General features: G+C 45.2%; 1 protein-coding gene across 5 annotated transcripts in view; it reads right to left on the reverse strand.

Annotated features, from left to right (window-relative positions):
• Positions 1 to 18,894, reverse strand: part of LOC140916039 (putative ferric-chelate reductase 1) — a 139,168-nt gene that overhangs the window by 67,091 nt on the left and 53,183 nt on the right. Inside the window, exon 17 of one of the 5 annotated variants that reach the window (XR_012160382.2) lies at positions 699 to 1,052. The exons of 3 other annotated variants lie outside the window; for them this stretch is intronic. The gene's annotated coding sequence lies outside the window, so the exon portion shown is untranslated. Of the gene's footprint in view, positions 1 to 698; positions 1,053 to 2,449; positions 4,398 to 18,894 lie in introns of those variants that run through there. One more of the 5 variants, XR_012160384.2, reaches the window with a different exon arrangement.

Genomic DNA, 18,894 nt, shown 5'->3' on the forward strand with positions numbered 1-18,894 from the left:
ACAATGCCTGTTCTAGCCACTCTGGTCATCACTTTGAACTCTACTGCCCTGCCCTCAGGTGACCAACTGTCAGACCCGCCCTTTAAATTTTCTGGGAATTTTGAAAATCCCCTTCCTGTTTGCTCAGCCAGGCATGGAGTGCTCTCAGAGAATCTTTCCAGGTGACCATGCCTCCACACGCCAGGCGAGCCCCAGTATGGAGCAATGGTGAGGTGCTGGACCTCATCAGTGTTTGGGGGAGGAAGCTGTCCAGTCCCAGCTGTGCTCCAACCGTAGGAATTACGATACCTTCAGGCAGATATCAAGGGACATGATGGAAAGGGGTCATGACTGGGACGCACTGCAGTGCAGGGTTAAAGTGAAGGAGCTGCGGAATGCCTACCACAAAGCCTGCAAGGCAAACAGCTGCTCCGGTGCTGCCCCCACGACCCGCTGTTTTCACAAAAAGCTGGACGCGATACTTGGGGGTGACCCCACCTCCACTCCAAATACCACCATGGACACTTCAGAGCCTAGTCCAACAAGGCAGGAGGAGGAGAAGGAGGAGCAAAGCAGGAGCGAGGGTGCTGAGGAGGAGGAAGACACCCCGGCATCCCTAGATGCATGCAGCCAGGAGCTGTTCTCAAGCCAGGAGGAAGGTAGCTAGTCATAGCACCAATGCTTGGGGAAGGACAAACACCGGAGGAGGTTCCCAGTAAGCGACTTTTATTTTGGGAAGGAAGTTATTCGGTGCGGGCTCTTGGGGTAAGGAGGGTTAGGACTGCATGCATGCCTAGATGCGGAATAGGGCGTTGATGTGCTCTCTCACATTGTGGTAATCAGCCTCAGTGATCTCTTCAAAGGTCTCAGCCAGAACTTGGGCAATGCGCTTGCGCAGGTTTTGTGGGAGTCAGGCTAGCATATCCGCACCACTGTGCCATGAGGGGCGGAGGGACCATTGCTGCACACAGGCAAGCTGCATGTGGGCCAGGGTGGAAGCCGCATTGTAGTAGAAGACCCTCCATTGCTTCCCAGGTCTCCCTCAGCAGCAAGATATCTTCCAGGATGAACTCCTGTGGAAAATTGTGGCAGTTCAATGATGAGACAGAACACAGCCTTATGCAAGCAAGCAGGCTGGTCAGCTGAGATGGGCTGTTCTGCCCCCCCGCCTTCCACCTTCTCCTTTTATTATATTTCTCCCCCCTAAGCATTACACACTGCTACCGCAAAAAGATACACAAAGGAATGTATGACGTTGATTAATATACTTATTTACCATCCTTTATCTACTACAATCCTGGTTCTCAGGCCTTGAGCCCAGGCTAAGAAAGCTTCCCACAGTTGCTGTCCCAACAATCAAGTTCTCATGGTTCATATCTAGCCCTTGTCCTTGGATAGAGCAATGTGTGCATTGCTTCTACAAAACAGTCAGGGTGTGCCCTGCCTGCTTCCAGGTGGAATAGCTAAACATGAACCCTTCAGAAAATGTGGGGACAGTGTTCAGTATAGGGGTCCCCTGCAGCTGTTGGCTCTCCCCAAGACACAGAAACCCAGAGGACAGTACATGAAACAATCAGTCCCCCTTGACCCTGTGCTTACTCACCATTTTGGGGCTCCAGTGGGTTATGTGCGCTCGCTTTGGGACGGGCAAATTATGCTATTGTGTAGACTGTGCTTGCCCTCCTTAAGTACAGGGGAATCATTGCTCTGTCTGGTGTGAACAATGCTGCCTCTGTTAAGTGTTGCATTTTGCCCTTACAGATGCAGCCTTGAGATCTCAGCTGTCCATGATATCACCGGCCCAGAGGCTACAAAGAATCAGGAAGAGGCCACATTGAAGCAAAGAGGACATGCTGCATGAAGTCATGGAGCACTTCCTTCATGAAAATCAAAAAGTGCAGGAGTGGCAGGAGACTGAAAGGAGGGTCCACCAGCAGAATGCGGATGGCCGGCACCAAAGCACGGAGCGGCTGATAAGCATCATGGAGCGTGAAGCAGACTTGATCCAGGCGCTCGTAGCCATGCGGGCGGAGCACTACTGCGCCCGCCCCCACCCCTGCAGCCTCTGTCCCAAAACACTTTCCCTTGTGCCCCCATGTCACCTCCAACCCACTTTCCCCAACATCCGGGTTCTTATTGCCACCAGCTGCCTCCAACACCTGTAGCTTCACCACCCAGCCCTGAAAACTACGACCCTTACCCACTGCACTCAACCCCCATCACCATGCAGCGTAGCCATCCTGAAGTGCAACACTCATTGCACAGCACTCCAGACAGGAAGGGAGAGTATGATAACAGGACATACGCAAATCTGTGATTGTACCGTTCCCCACGCCAGCCCCTTGCCCTTTCTGTTTCCCAAGCAGTTGTGTTTCTTTTCAATAAATGCATTTTCTTTTCAATGAATGGATTTTTTTTGCTTTGAAAACATTCTTTATTATTGCATAAAGTAAAAGATACCTTAGCCCAGGAAAGCAACAGCCACTGCAAGTCAGCGTATCATATGTAGGAAACACAGATTCCTATTAACATTGGAACCACTGCACTTCACTACCGTGCAGGGCACCAGACGTTACTGGTGGCTTTCAGCCTCAAATTGCTCCCTCAATTGCAGTCCTGCTTTCGGCCCTGCGCTGGGCCCCTGGCAGCCCTGTGCTGGGCCCCTCTAATAGCCCTGCTCTTTGGCTGTTCAAATTCAGCCTCCAGGTGTTGAACCTCTGAGTTCCATACCTGAGTGAATCTTTCACCCTTCCCTTCACAAATGTTATGGAGGGTACAGCACAAGGATATAACTGCAGGGATGCTGTTATCGGTCAGGCCCATCTTCCCATACAGAGAGTGCTAGCGGCCCTTTAAACAGCCAAAAGCACACTCCATAGAATCATAGAATATCAGGGTTGGAAGGGACCTCAGGAGGTCAGCTAGTCCAACCCCCTGCTCAAAGCAGAACCAATCCCCAATTAAATCATCCCAGCCAGGGCTTTGTCAAGCTTGACCTTAAAAACTTCTAAGGAAGGAGATTCTACCACCTCCCTAGGTAACGCATTCCAGTGTTTCACCACCCTCTTAGTGAAAAAGTTTTTCCTAATATCCAACCTAAATCTCCCCCACTGCAACTTGAGACCATTACTCCTTGTCCTGTCATCCGCTACCCTGAGAATAGTCTAGATCCATCCTCTTTGGAACCCCCTTTCAGGTAGTTGAAAGCAGCTGTCAAATCTCCCCTCATTCTTCTCTTCTGTAGACTAAACAATTCCAGTTCCCTCAGCCTCTCCTCGTAAGTCATGTGTGCCAGCCCCCTAATCATTTTTGTTGCCCTCTGCTGGACTCTCTCCAATTTTTCCACATCCTTCTCGTAGTGTGGGGCCCAAAACTGGACACAGTACTCCAGATGAGGCCTCACCAATGTCGAATAGAGGGGAACGATCACATCCCTCGATCTGCTTCTCCACAGTCATTCTGCACTGGCTCAGCCTGTTGTTGAACCACTCCTTGCTGCTGTCAAGGCTCCCTGTGGAGGGTTTCATTAGCCACGGCATTAAAGGGTAAGTGGGGTCTCCAAGGATCACAAAGGGCATTTAGACTTCCCCTAGGGTGATCTTCTGGTCTGGGAAAAAAGTCCCGGCTTGCAGCTTCCTGAACAGGCCAGTGTTCCAAAAGATGCATGTGTCATGCACCTTTCCGTGCCAGCCTGTGTTAATGTCAATGAAACACTCTCCGTGCTCCACAAGCACCTGGAGAACCATAGAGAAATAGCCCTTCCAATTAACGTACTCAGAGGCTAGGTGGACTGGAGCCAGAATTGGAATATGCGTCCCATCTATCGCCCCTCTGCTGTTAGGGAAACCCATTTGTGCAAAGCCATCCACAATGTCATGCATGTTACCCAGAGTCATGGTTCTTCTGAGCAGGACACAATTAATGGCCCTGCAAACTTGCATCAACACAATTCCAACGGTCGACTTCCTCACTCCAAACTGGTTAGTGACCGATCGGTAGCTATCTGGTATTGCCAGCTTCCAGACTGCAATAGCCACCCACTTCTCCACCGGCAGGACAGCTCTCAATCTCGTGTCCTTGCGCCGCAGGGTGGGGGTGAGCTCATCTCACAGTCCCATGAAAGTGGCTTTCCTCATCCGAAAGTTCTACAGCCACTGTTCATCATCCCAGACTTGCATGACTATGTGATCCCACCGCTCAGTGCTTGTTTCCTGAACCAAAAAGTGGCGTTCCACGGTGATGAGCATGTCCGTGAATGCCAGAAGCAATCTCGTGTTGTATGGGTTACTTGAGTCGATATCATAGTCAGAGTCCTCACTGTCACTTTGGATCTTAAGGAATAACTCGACTGCCAAACGTGAAATGCTGGCGAGACTCATCAGCATATTCCTCAGCAGTTCAAGCTCCAGTCCTGCAGACTAAAAGGGAAGACAGAGAGTGCAGTACAAAAACGGTTGAAAGATGGCGCCAATTGTGGATAGAAGCAGAGGGATTGCTGGGATGCGAACCAATGCATCATGGGGTGTTGGGACAGGACCCAGAATGCCCTGCCCCTCCACCCCCTTCCCACAAGCCACAGAGCCAGAATGGGAAGAGGTGCTCTGTGGGGTAGCTGCCTACAATGCACCACTCCTAATGCCGCTGCAAGTGCCACAAATATGGACACACCAGTGCGCTTGCAGCTGTCAGTGTGGACAGACTGCAGAGCTTTCCCTACTGCGCTCTATGAAGGCTGGTTTAACTCAAAGCACTCTACATTTGCAAGTGTAGCCATGCCCTTAGTTAATTTGGATGAATGTTCCTGCATGTCCTCATGCAGACAAGAGAGGTGTTGGGTGGGGAAGGGGAAGTGAGTTTTATGATGGTAAGTAGGTGGGACTTTAGGGGCCAAATTCTGTTCAGAGCTATTTCCTATGCAATCCCGCTGCAGTAAATGTGTTTGTAAGAGGTGTAAATAGACCAGAATTTCAGTAAGACTGAGTAAGCCTAAATGAGTATATGGCTCTGTCTACACTGTGAAGCCTGTTCTGGCATAGCTGTGCCAGCATATCCCCCAGTGTAGAGGCAGCGTACACCAACAGGAGTTTTTCTGTTAGGACCTGTCTAGACATAAACTGCTACGGTGGCACAGTGGCACCTCTGCTGCTGCATTTCTGTAGCACTTTTGTAACAATGCTACCTATGCTGACAGGAGGGCTTCTCCCCTCAGCGTAGGAACTCCACCTACCCGAGAGTTGGTAGCTAGGTTGACAGGAGAATTCTCCCCAATGCTATCTACAGCAGATAGGTCGGTTCTGTTACATTGCTCAGGGGTGTGGATTTTTCACACCGCCGAGTGATAAAGTAATACTGACCTAATTTCCTAGTGTAGACCAGGCCTCAGTGTAGGAACACCACCTCTCTGAGTGACATTAGCTACGTTCACAGAAGCACTCTGCCATAGGCATAGCTGTGTCTATGCTGGGGGTTTTGTCAGCACAGCTATGTCAGTCGGGATGGGGTTTTTTCACACCCCTGACTGATGTAGCTACTAAGCCGACGTACGTTAAGTATAGACCAAGCCTAAAGGAGCATAAGTAATGGAAACATCGTTAGTGTTGGATGCTTTTTGAGGAGGAGGGTAGAGAGTGTAAGTTATACTAATTTAGATGCCTTCTTGACGTGCACAAATTTCAGTCAGTTTTTAAATCAAGGCAATTGCAAAATTAAGCTTACTATCTATTTGTTACTGAATTAAGATAAATCAATATTAGAAGAACTGGATGAACATTTTAACAAATATTTTTCAAATGTTTTTGTAAAAATAATTTGGGTTCTTTTTGTGCAGCTCATAGACTGATTGACATATTTAAAAAACCTGAGATTTTGAAAAATAATTTTTGCAACAATATTGGAACATTTTTCACAAAATAATTCTGCATTTTTCCAATCAGCTGTAGACATTAGCCACTCTCTAGTTGGTTTAAGAGTCCATACAAAGAGGTTGTATTGGTTTTTTTTCTTTTTTTTCTTTTTTACTTAAAATTCAATTTAGTTAGGCTTCGTGTACACTTAAACCTTACACTGACAGCTATGTCAGTCAGGGGTGTGAAAAATCCCTGACAAAATCCCCAGTGTAGACACCACTACATCTATGGAAGAATGCTTCTGTCAACTTAGCTAACATCATTTGGAGAGGTTGTGTTCCTACACAGGCAGAAAAACTCCTTCCATCAGTGTATGCTGTGCCTGCACTTGGGGGCTATGACGGCACAGGGTCTATAGCGCAGGCATAACCTTAAATTGGTGCAATTTCCTGTTTGCATCCTGCACCCTTAGTGTCACATCTGAATTTTGCCCACAGTCTATATATAGGAATTTGAAATATGTAACCCTTCAGAGTTATTCCTCTCAGCTGAGACTCCCAAATTAAAAAATAATTTCCTGTCTCCCCACAAATAATTCTTCTTGTACTCCTAGCCTAGAACTACCAAGGAGTAACACTTTTAAACATAACATGCAAAACCCAGCATCAACAACCCAATACATATACATTATATGTCAAGATCATCTCCTATAGATGCAAAATCCGCACTTTAACAAAAGAGTTGGTAGTTTACTTTCAGGGGCGAGCTTAATATTTTCTGTTTCTATCAAAGTAACTTCCGTCTCATTTGTATAAAGTGCCCAGGTCTCTCCTGCATTGTTTCCCTGAACCCTTTAGGCTGATATAATATTACACAGCAAGAGACAACACATTGATCTATTTCTGCTCCCTCAGATTACTGGGCTAGATCATCAACTGATGTAAATAGAGCTCTGCCAATTTACACCAACTGAGGCTCTGGCCCAAAATATCCAATGCCTACTTTGCTGGTATTTAAATAAATCCAGAGGTATACAAATGCATACAAGGCATTTCCCCAAACAACCATAACGCTGACTCACAGGACACAATACTTTACTTCTCCATTCATGCAACGTAATTAAAAAAGACTTAAAATAATTTCAAAGTATAAATTACCAACGTATGAAGCTTCAGCGCCCTTGCAGCTAAGTATGTGAACACTACCCTGCAAGGTTCATTCCACATATGACTTATAATGAAAGAATACCAACACTTCAATTATGAACTGTTTGCACATTACACAACCTAATTAGGTATTGACCATTGATACAGGCACCTCTTTCTCACTTAAAATAAGTTAGAAGTTATGTGAAATAGACTAGAATAGCAGGGGCACCTGAGGGAGAAGGGGGACACTGGTAAGCAAAGAATTGTGACCTGGAGAAGATAGGCTTGTTTTGTGACTCACCCTCCCTGTTTCCTGCGTAGCAGAAGGTTACACACGGCTGGGATTTGGAGCATCCATTGGTGGAGGCATTGGGCTGCATCTCATATGCGGCTAAGCTGAGTGCTACAGGAACAGAGGGGAGAAGCTTCAAACTGAGAGCTCCTGTGCTATGTGAGCCTGCAACCAAGTATCTGTGAGCTGCTCCTGTGGCTGGCTGCATTAGGGGCTTCTGTGGGAGCAGGGATGGAAGGCTGGTGACTTTCAAGTAGTCACTTGCTGCTTTACCCACAGCTGCAAGGGAGAAGGCAGTAGGAAGAATGGCTGATTTTCTCTGTTCTGCACCCCGCCTAGGCTAATCTGGGGTCCCTAAAGAGTATTGCTGGTTTGGAAACTGGATTTGGAGCTGCAGTCTGTCTATAGCTCCTTGCTCACCCTTGGGCCTCAGTGCACATGCTACTTGGGAGTTCTACAGCTTCCCTGCTTCCGTACCACTACACGACCCTTCCTAACTCAGCTGGTATGTGCTTCACAGTTTCCACCTTCTTAACCAGACTTAATAACTTGTTTGGCGTAGGAGGTACACGGTAATTCTGAGACAAACATTGGCCTCATAGGTTCGGAGAATGTCATAAGATGTACACTCAGGTAGCTACTAGCTCCTTTATAATTTATAATGCAAATTGGGCCGGGAGAGCAGCAATCAACCTGGGGAGTCTAGCTGAGAACAAGTTGACTGCTAGCAGACAGGATGTTCTGCCCTTCTTCATCCACCTGCTGAACGCTTCTCTAGATCAAACTTGAGAGCATGAACATTGGAAATCTGCAAGTTCTTCTTTGAGGATTTTAAATGCCTGCTCATATTTGTCCTTCCATCCAGACTTGTAGGGCATTTTCTTCTTCCTCATGTTTGAGGAGCAGTGATAAATGTAAGGGGACTGTTGTCCCCTTACAAAACTAGTGGGGGTGTTTTGGTTGGCTAGCTGCAGAGAGAGAATCCCGGAGTGCGGACACCCTAGCCCCTGTCCTACGTGACCACAGGAGGGTTGGGGGTTGAGCCCCCCACGAACCCTGGACCCCACCTTGTTGGGGTTACGAGGACTCTGCCAGTCAGGAGAGTGGAAGGGGAGTCCTCAAGGGCAGGGAGGCCTCTGGGTAAAGGAAGTGGGAGCGAGGACTCAGATCCTTTCGCTAGCCCATTTCACCAGGGTAGTGCAGAAGCCAGGAAAGTTCCCCACAATAGCAGGACCATTTCCCTGCTTACATAATGATGGCATTCCTCACAAAACTGCAGTGGTAGCTGCTGTCCCTGTGCAAACCTTCATCTGGCATTTAGTGGTGGATATGGGCCAGTTTTTAAGAGTCTCTACCTTCCTGGTTCCAGTTTAGATTATCCACTCCCCATGGTGTGTCCTATATGTGCTATCTCAGCCATGCCAAGCTCACATTTTTCTATCTTGAGCATCAGGTCCTGCTGATAAACTCTGTCCTTGTATGTGGTAAGAAAGCATCCTCTCTCTGACTGTACATGGCTGTGTTGTCTTTATAGGCCACTGCAAATTTGTCCAGACCTGTCAGCACTCCATTAATCAGCCTCCACAATGTAGCTAGCGCATTCTTCATGCTGACAGGCAACATCAGGAACCCATGTGATCTAAGTTAATTTTACAATAGCAGACTCTAGCCTGCACCCCGTCTTTGTTAAGTCAATTATGGTCCATTCTAGACCATCCCCAAGCTTCTCCTTTCAATAATCTATACTGGGTATTGGAAAGGCATCTGCCACAATGACTATTCGTTTTATGGTAACCCCTACAAAACAGGTGTATCCATCCGGTTTCAGAATCATGACTAGTGAAGCCAGGGGCTTTTTGATGGCTCAGTGACCCTAGCTGAGTTATGTCAGCTATTACTATTATTATTCCTCAGGTGAGAGCCTGTACTCAGCACTGTACAAGAAGATACAAATATAAAAACAAGCCTTGTCCCAGAAGACTTACAATGTAGAAGATGGAAACAGAAAGACAAGAGGCAAATTTCCCCATATAATTTAGTATTATAAGATTTCATGATTGATCATCTGTTTAGTGTCCTAAGTCCTTGGTATTCATGTGATTTGCACTCCAGTTTTCATGTATTCAGCCACAGGCTTGGCCCAGTGTTTCTTCACGGACCATTCCAAGAGGAAGTGTTTCTGCGATGAACTGATGGTTGAAGTTCTTGAGCAGGCCAACAAGCAGGTCCCATACCAGGAGCAGAGGGACTGAAGACTGGAGTAAAGGCATGCCTACAGGCAAGAGGACAGGCTGAGGCTCGCTGCACAGCTGGAGGACAGGGTTCCCGCATGGGACCAGGCACTTGCTAGGCAGTTCCTAGACAGGAACGGTGGCTAAGGGAGGAGGACAGAGCTCTAAAGAGAGAACTGTTTGAGCGCTCATCTCAATCATGACTTCAAGATTAGCAGCTCCTGCTGTCTCTTCAACCCCACAGCCTGATTCCCTTGTAACGTACCCTCAGTCCAGAAACAGCTTGGAAAACTCCATGTCTAGGTAGCCGGTGCAATCAGGCCCTCTGAGTGTTTGGGCAGGACAACTAAACCCCAGGCAACCCTCTGCCTTGACCCCCGCTCCAGTTGATATCTCCACCCCCAGCCCCCAGTGTCAAGTGCACAGAAAATGGGGAAAGAAGGGAAAGGAGAATGTGGGGCCTGGGGACATGCAGTGCTAGGGGGTTTCTGTCTTGTTTGTACTTGCTGATGCACTTTTGTTTGTTTTGGAAATGTTCTTTTGTCACTGGTGTTTGGGTGTTGTGATGGCAGCTGGCCTGCCTGACAACGGGTGACTGTTGTACTGTTTTAACGCAGGTTTATAAACAAAGTATTTTATGACATCATCAAGAAAATTTGCTATCATACAACCATGATTTGCAATAATAAAGGAACATGATCAGGAACGATTAGGAATTAGTAAGCAAATACTATTGCTGTATACAGTTAGGTACAGCAATCCACACTTCAGTCACTTCCTTACATGAATCCATACTGTGAATCACCCGTGCCCTTCTTTTCCTAAGCCATTCACAACTACATTGTCTGGCAATTCCAAGCCCCCTCCCCTCCCAAGCACTGAACCCAATCAATTAGCCCCATCACTCCTGCCCTAAAAGCACATTCATTGAGGTCATGCAAGTCCATAATGTGGGAGCAGAAAGCATAACTGTTTTCTATTGCCTGGGTGCATCCAGCTGTGGGAGGTGCACTTTCTGCCTGAATGTACCCATTCAGCAGCCCCTCATTGTCACAGGTCCATTCAGGAGGAAATGGCTCACCTCTGGCTTCACAAAGATTTTGAAGAGCACAGCAATATTTGCATCCGATGAAGTGAGCTGTAGCTCACGAAAGCTTATGTTCAAATAAATTGGTTAGTCTCTAAGGTGCCACAAGTACTCCTTTTCTTTTAGTAATATTTTGTGATGGTCCTAGGAAGTCTGGGATATGATTGGTTTCACTTGGGTCTGCATGCTGCAGTATGGATGTTAGAGCCCCAGGTTTGAGCCCAGGTTAGAAAAGTCTGAAAGAAGGGTTAAGAATCAGTGTATATGTTCAAGCCCTGAGTTCTCTCACACAGGTCAGCTGGCTTAAGTCCCCCTAACTGTGTGCTTATGTTGCCGTGTAGACATACACTTGGTCAGTGAGAAATAGTTGTGAATGACTTATCCCATTTGCTGTGCTGCTTTAATGAGGTTTGCAAAAGTATTTAATGAAACCTTGTGTAGGATAAGTATAAAATTAAAGAATTAAAGTTAGCTTAAGTTTGGTTAAAGAAATATATATGTGTTATAAAAAAAGGCCCTGACCAGTAAGTAGGAGGCAGGCCTTGAAATAATAAGTGATAAGGCCAGAAGGAATGAAGTAGAGAGGATGTCTGGTTCAAAGAATAACTATTGAGATAAAGGGAAGTTTTTAAAAACAAGGCCTCTGACCAACAGGGGTGTCTGCAGATGATTTTAAATCAAACAATGAGAATGTGTCTTAAAATGCGCCAACACGCCTCTTTCCCAACCCACACCCCAGGTGCAATGGGAAAATGGTTGGACAGCAAGGAGGAGGGAAGGAAGGGCCTTGGGAAGAGAGAAGGGTTGTAAATCTTAACTGGATTAAGACTGGAAATAAGGGTGAACGGTCTCAAATTGTTTTTTAGCTGAAGTTAGTAACTGCCAATGACATCACTTATTTGTTAAAGGGTATAAAAAGTAAACTCCTAAAGGGTTCATTATGAATACCTGCCTGACCAACTGGAGCCGACCAATATGGGTCTAAGCACCCCTGGGTTTAGCCCGTAAGTATCTTGATGAAATACTTATAAATGTTTTGTTTCAGAGTAACAGCCGTGTTAGTCTGTATTCGCAAAAAGAAAAGGAGGACTTGTGGCACCTTAGAGACTAACCAATTTATTAGAGCATAAGCTTTCGTGAGCTACAGCTCACTTCCTCAGATGCATAGCGTGGAAACTGCAGCAGGCTTTATATATACACAGAGAATATGAAACAATACCTATTCCCACCCCACTGTCCTGCTGGTAATAGCTTATCTAAAGTGATTTCCAGCACAAATCCAGGTTTTCTCACCCTCCACCCCCCCACACAAATTCACTCTCCTGCTGGTGATAGCCCATCCAAAGTGACAACTCTTTACACAATGTGCATGACAATCAAGCTGGGCTATTTCCTGCATAAATCCAGGTTCTCACATCCCCCCCACCCCCATACACACACAAACTCACTCTCCTGCTGGTAATAGCTCATCCAAACTGACCACTCTTCAAGTTAAAATCCAAGTTAAACCAGAACATCTGGGGGGGGGGGGGGGGGGGTAGGAAAAAACAAGAGGAAACAGGCTACCTTGCATAATGACTTAGCCACTCCAAGTCTCTATTTAAGCCTAAATTAATAGTATCCAATTTGCAAATGAATTCCAATTCAGCAGTTTCTCGCTGGAGTCTGGATTTGAAGTTTTTTTGTTTTAAGATAGCGACCTTCATGTCTGTGATCGCGTGACCAGAGAGATTGAAGTGTTCTCCGACTGGTTTATGAATGTTATAATTCTTGACATCTGATTTGTGTCCATTTATTCTTGTACGTAGAGACTGTCCAGTTTGACCAATGTACATGGCAGAGGGGCATTGCTGGCACATGATGGCATATATCACATTGGTGGATGTGCAGGTGAACGAGCCTCTGATAGTGTGGCTGATGTTATTAGGCCCTGTGATGGTGTCCCCAGCGAGAAACTGCTGAATTGGAATTCATTTGCAAATTGGATACTATTAATTTAGGCTTAAATAGAGACTTGGAGTGGCTAAGTCATTATGCAAGGTAGCCTGTTTCCTCTTGTTTTTTCCTACCCCCCCCCCCCCCCCCCCAGATGTTCTGGTTTAACTTGGATTTTAACTTGAAGAGTGGTCAGTTTGGATGAGCTATTACCAGCAGGAGAGTGAGTTTGTGTGTGTATGGGGGTGGGGGGGATGTGAGAACCTGGATTTATGCAGGAAATAGCCCAGCTTGATTGTCATGCACATTGTGTAAAGAGTTGTCACTTTGGATGGGCTATCACCAGCAGGAGAGTGAATTTGTGTGGGGGGGTGGAGGGTGAGAAAACCTGGATTTGTGCTGGAAATCACTTTAGATAAGCTATTACCAGCAGGACAGTGGGGTGGGAATAGGTATTGTTTCATATTCTCTGTGTATATATAAAGCCTGCTGCAGTTTCCACGCTATGCATCTGAGGAAGTGAGCTGTAGCTCACAAAAGCTTATGCTCTAATAAATTGGTTAGTCTCTAAGGTGCCACAAGTCCTCCTTTTCTTTTTATAAATGTTTTGTTACTGTTTGGGTGTAGCAAATTGCTTTTTAGGCTTTTTAGGTACGTTAGAGCAAATGTATAAGTACCATTTGGCCTTTGGATTTAATAAAGGCATTTATGGTTAAATTATTATTTGGTGGTTTCCCACCTTAATATTCATAACTTCAAATATTATTAATCATTCCAACCCTTTGAAAATCAGCCAGCCAATTGGTCTGGAGTTGATAGAGTGATGATAGCGCTTCACTCCATGTTTTTCCCAAAGTCTCCTATTCATTTTGAAATTAAAATCACGGTTGGCAGATGATTACTCCTTGAGATAATCCAATCAGTCCAAGTATCTGTGAATTTATTGGATTTGATGGGACTCAGTGATACACCTTCAAGGTCCAATAATCTACCATTGGGTGGCAAAAGCTCTGCTCTGTTGTGACAGCATGCTTAGTGGTTTTAATAGGCCTGGGTACAAGGGGTAGCTTTCCTATGTCACATATCCACTCCTCTGTCTTGCATGACATGTGGTAATACCCAGTCACACAGAAATGGCCAGAAGAAATTCTTAACGATGTGGGCTCAAGTTCTTTTTACCCCATGTGCCCAGCAAGAGGGATGTTCACAGCAATTTTTAGCAATTGTGAGGTATAAGGTTGTGGCTTACCCTTTTATTTCCCCCCACTTCTTTCCTGGTGTGGACCTATGACCAGTAAACCATGTTGTCATGACTCAGAGTCTAAGATCACTTAGAGGACCTAGGGGAAGATAGCAGGTTTTATGTTCTCAGAGCCTCAAGTTCCCTATCAAATATGGTATTTCTGGATGCTCTACTCCACTGAATGGTCAGGATGCTGCACTAAATGAGCACAACCCCACTCCCTCAACACATTTACACAAAAGCCCATGTCCTTCCATCCTGCAAAATATATAGAGAGAGTTCTCTTTGGTCCTGTTATGGGCCTGCTTGAAAGACAGTGAGAGCAGCTTCTTTAACGGTACGCTGTTTGACAAGCCCACACTAGCAGTGCGGTTAAACCTGCAACTGCAGGGGATTGTTGCAGGCATTCAGCATGAGGTGCTAGGTGCTGACACAGAGCTATGTGGTGATGACTTGGAGCCTGTAGGGAATCTGAGTGTTTCCCATTTTATCATGGCCCTGGCTAGTGCACATCACAAGTTTTTCTGTTTTCTTGTTTAACGGAAACATCCATTGCCAACTCTCAAGATTTAATCAGGAATCTCACCATTTCTGGTGTTTTTCTTTAAGCCCCAGCTCCCAGAATCAAGCAGTTACATGGGAGTCTCAGCTTTCATTTTTAAAAACAGTAAGCTTCTAGCCCTCAAGCTTGCAAAGACAAGTTGGAAAATCTGTTCTGAGTGCACCCTAAAGACTCAAAAACCAGAAGGCAAAGAAAAAGAACTCAACATTTATTATTATTATTTTTAAAATCTCATGACTTTTGAATGGTTGTGTTTGGCAACACTGCAACTAGCCCTGCTGTTTTAGTGCTTAGAAAAAGAAAGAGTGTTCTCAGCTGTGGAACTCACTGCCAACAGAGTTGAGGGGGGCAAGAACTCTTGGTCAGCCTCGCTTTATTCATCAGGCCTGCTCCTAGAATATGAGCCATTAAATTGCTGCAGATTGGCAATGCTACTACTGGAAATAACCACCTGGACTTAACTTCTCAAAAGTAAACAGCTTTAATTCAAGGGGGAAAATGAAAGAACTTGTCTCTTTCCTAACGTTACATAATAGTACCTAGACACTATGGCCACGAGTGCTTTAGAAATACTAACAATAGTAAATAATTATTTCTTCCCCTGTAACCACTAAAACAGGAAGTGCCGGGGTAAAGTTCACAGTCAGTTCAAAGGATGGGTGAACTTCTGGGTTGGTTCTCATTTTAATTAGAACCTTTTCAGTTTTCACCCATCCTATGTACAGCAGGAATGTTGGATGACATGGGACCAACACTAGGGAATCCAAATGCCCTGTGCAATATGGAAAGTTGCTGAGTTGGATTTTTCACTGTAGTGACAAATTTGGAACTGGGTGCAACTCTGAGTAAATTTAATATTCTGACATGGGAAGAGGATTAATCCTCATCCTCCTAAAGAAAGCAATCAATATCAGTGAAGTAACAATAATCCTACAACAAGATCGTTACTTATTTGGTGCCAAAATACTAGTAGAGACAAAGTAATTATTAAAAGAAAAGTAACGTGGGCCAATAAATTCCTGTTATCTGATTATCCTATCAGCTGCATGAGTGCAATTACCAGGGTTGTGGGTACACAACTGGTAGGCTTAAAGGGGAGAGGAGAATGGAGATATGAGAGAGAGAGAGAGAGAGAGAGAAACACCACACTCACATGATAACTCTTGATATCCAATATTTAGAACAACAACAACCACCACCACCCAGCCTCTAAAAAGAAATGTGTAGCATCTGTGGTGTTCTCATACCAAGGGCCTGCAGCTGTTTATCCTGATGCAGGTGTAGATAGAGCTTTGCCAAACACAAGGTACATGTGGAAGAGCTGCAAGGGAAGGCTGTGTGCTTCAGCACATCCTGTTTTGAACTGTTTCATCAGGCTTAACCTATAATTATGTTTATGAGTAGATCTCATAGCACTCCAAGGATATCCACTCTTTCCCCCATTTTGCTCTTAATAACCCCACACTGAGTCAACAATTCTTCTAGCCATGGAGCCCTGGGCTTCTTCCAGCTACCCTCAAGTTTCCTCAGAGGTCAGAGGAGAACTGTTCTGCAGACTTCCCAAGCCACAGAGTAAAACAGCAAGCTTGAGACAGACACTTCACTCTACTATCAGGTTCTGAGTTACTTCCTAAACCATTTACAGTTTTTTTTACTTTGAACCCTAATCCAAAAACACCCCAAAACCACCCACACACAAATGGGACTCTTTGAAGCAGTTGTCTGCCAAACATACAGAAAGCAAATGGATTTTAGAAAATTAATTCCCCACGGTTGAGTCAGGATGGAAAGCACAACATACACGCTCTAAAAGGGTCTAACCTGGATTTTTTATTAGTGAGATTAAAAGACACAAGAAAGTAGCTGGTGATAAAACCTCAGTGAAATGAGTTAAGAAAGTCTAGAAAGAAAATTTTTAAGAATAAGGGAAGTTCAGAAGGTAGAAAAACTTGCTTGAAATGTTATTCCATAATGAGGCTATTTCTAAAAATTGATAAAATTAAAAGAAAGTAAAAATAAAAAATAAACAGAATGCCTAAGAAAATAAACTGAATTGAGGATTGAAGCAGTTCTTGTCTTTGGGATCATCTAAGACCAGATTCCTAAAAATGGAGCTTAGAATCTAGTAACAACACCACTGGGATTTCTAAGTGACTAATCATATCATTAGGAGGGTGTCAGCCTCCAAATATGGTGTAATATTTCTAAAAGGGAGCCCCCTCCTACACGCAGATGAAATCGTAGATGTGTGGCTTTACTTACAGTTGCAAAGAAGAATCTTATTCACCTGGCCTGTGAAATGAAAAGTTGGGTGTGGCAGGCATTAATAATACCTATTATCTCTCCATAGGTTGTCAGACTATTTTGCAGTCTCTTATGTGATATCAACTCATTGTTTCTAAGGACTTTGCACAGTGGGAGCACTTTTCTTGGCTTTGTTTCCTACTTCTCAGCCAAGTCATAGTCTGCTGTTTCCAACAGAGAGTTCACTCAAAGAGCTTGGCAGTTATACAAGGGCGGGAACTGTACTTCTAAGAAAAGGCCTGGGGAGAAAGGGTATGGAGGTGTGCTGGGAAAAAAGGGTAGAACTAATCAAAAGGTAGCACCATATGACAACATATGATGCACATATTCTCTACTGAAAAATTACCAAATGCTGCGTATGTATATCAAAGAACTGAATGTGTGCTCTAATCAGCTACACAGCTGAATGATAACCCTCTCTACCCCCAAATATCCATTGTCCCAGTGGGGACAGCAGTAGAAAGGATGGTTGGGTGTCTTTGCCAATTCATTTACGTATTTGAGAAGTTCTGAATGGTTTGGAATAATTATTATTGGGTCACCCCTGGAATCGTTGTTACAAAGAAGCATCTAATGAGATTAAATAAATCTGGCTATATATACTTTACGCAGATTATATCATAGATAGCTCCCATGAGATTTAGCTACCTGCAGAGAGGGCAGAATTTACTAGGTTGCTGGAAGAACAATTCTTTTAGTACTCAGACATTTGTTTATCCACAGGAAAGCTGCCTTATTAGGAGGCTTTGTCTTCTCCAATAACCTTACAGTACCAGGTATACTGATTTACTGGCATGGTCATCACATTTCATGGCATATGATAGCTCACGCTTTTGGCTGCAGTTCTTTTGGGAATGTCAAATCAGGGTGAGAAGTCCATGGCTATTGTTGGTGTATCTTACCTTCAAGTATTATTTTACACAGTGACTGCTTATCTCTTATCTGTCACGTGAACATTTCTGTAATTTCGTCATTTCACAGGAGAACCAAGATGGCATATTTCATGGAGGATCCATGAGGCATTCCACTCCCATTGTGATGATCAGTGTATGAGAAATATGCATGAAAAACTATTAAGTAACAAAAAAGACTATAGCAATTGATGTCATTGAGTATCAAGCCAATAGCTGGTAAATTTGACTTATTTGATTTAGTCCCTTTCAGTGCTCAAAGAACTAAAATGTAATTGAACTTTTGTAATTTAACTTATGTTTATTTATAACTGATTATTACATTTGTAGGGATTATTTATAGCTAACGAATGGTCTATAACAGAATTTAATTTTAGCTTTTATTTCCAGTCAAAGGCTTTCCAAAGTGCCAGGGGGGTGCTCAAACCCTGGCACTGTCCCATGTCCTGCCCCCACTCCACCCTTCCCCAAAGCCCCACCCCTGTCCCGTCTCTTCCCGCCCCACCTCTTCCCAGCCAGTTCTGCTCCCTCCCCTGAGCGTGCCACATCCTTGCTCCTCTCCCTTCCCCCCCAGCCTCCTGCACGCTGCAAAACAGCTGTTCGCAACTGGTGGGATGCACAGGGAGGAAGAGGGAGGTGCTGATCCATGGGGCCCACCGGCAGACGGGAGGCGCTGCGGGTGGGTGGGGGGCAGGAGCTGATGGGGGTCTGCCAGCAGGTGCTCAGCACCCACCATTTTTCCCCCGTGGGTGCTCCACACCCACAGAGTTGGTGCCTATGTTTTCAGCGCTGTTTTGTCTACACTTCTGTTAAGAAACCATGTTAATTCAAATGAGTGTCCTCGAAACACTGTACCAAAGGCCCTAACAAATTCACATCTATTTTGGTCAACTGCATGGTCATAGGATTTTAAAAATGGTAATTTTCATGATTTCACCTATTTAAATCTGAAATTTCATGGTGTTGTTACTGTAGGGATCCTGACCCAAAAAGGAGTTGTGAGGGGGTTATAAATTTATTGTAGAGGGATTTGCAGTACTGCTACCCTTACTTCTGCGGCAGCGCTGCCTTCAAAGCTGGGCAGCTGGAGAGTGGCGGCTGCTAGCTGGGATCCCAGCTCTGAAGGCAGAGCTGCCCCCAGCAGCAGCAGTGCAGAAGTAAGGACGGCCTGGTATGGTACTGCCACCCTTACTTCTGCACTGCTGCCTGAAGAGCTGGGCTCTCAGTCAGCAGCCACCACTCTCCAGCTGCCCAGCTCTGAAGGCAGCAGCGCAGAAGGGTGGCATGCTATGGTATTACCACCCTTACTTCTGCACTGCTGCTGGTGGGGTGCTGCCTTCAGAGCTGGGTGCCCGG

The sequence above is a fragment of the Lepidochelys kempii genome, chromosome 8 (assembly GCF_965140285.1).
Source record: "Lepidochelys kempii isolate rLepKem1 chromosome 8, rLepKem1.hap1, whole genome shotgun sequence".
NCBI lineage: Eukaryota > Metazoa > Chordata > Testudines > Cheloniidae > Lepidochelys > Lepidochelys kempii.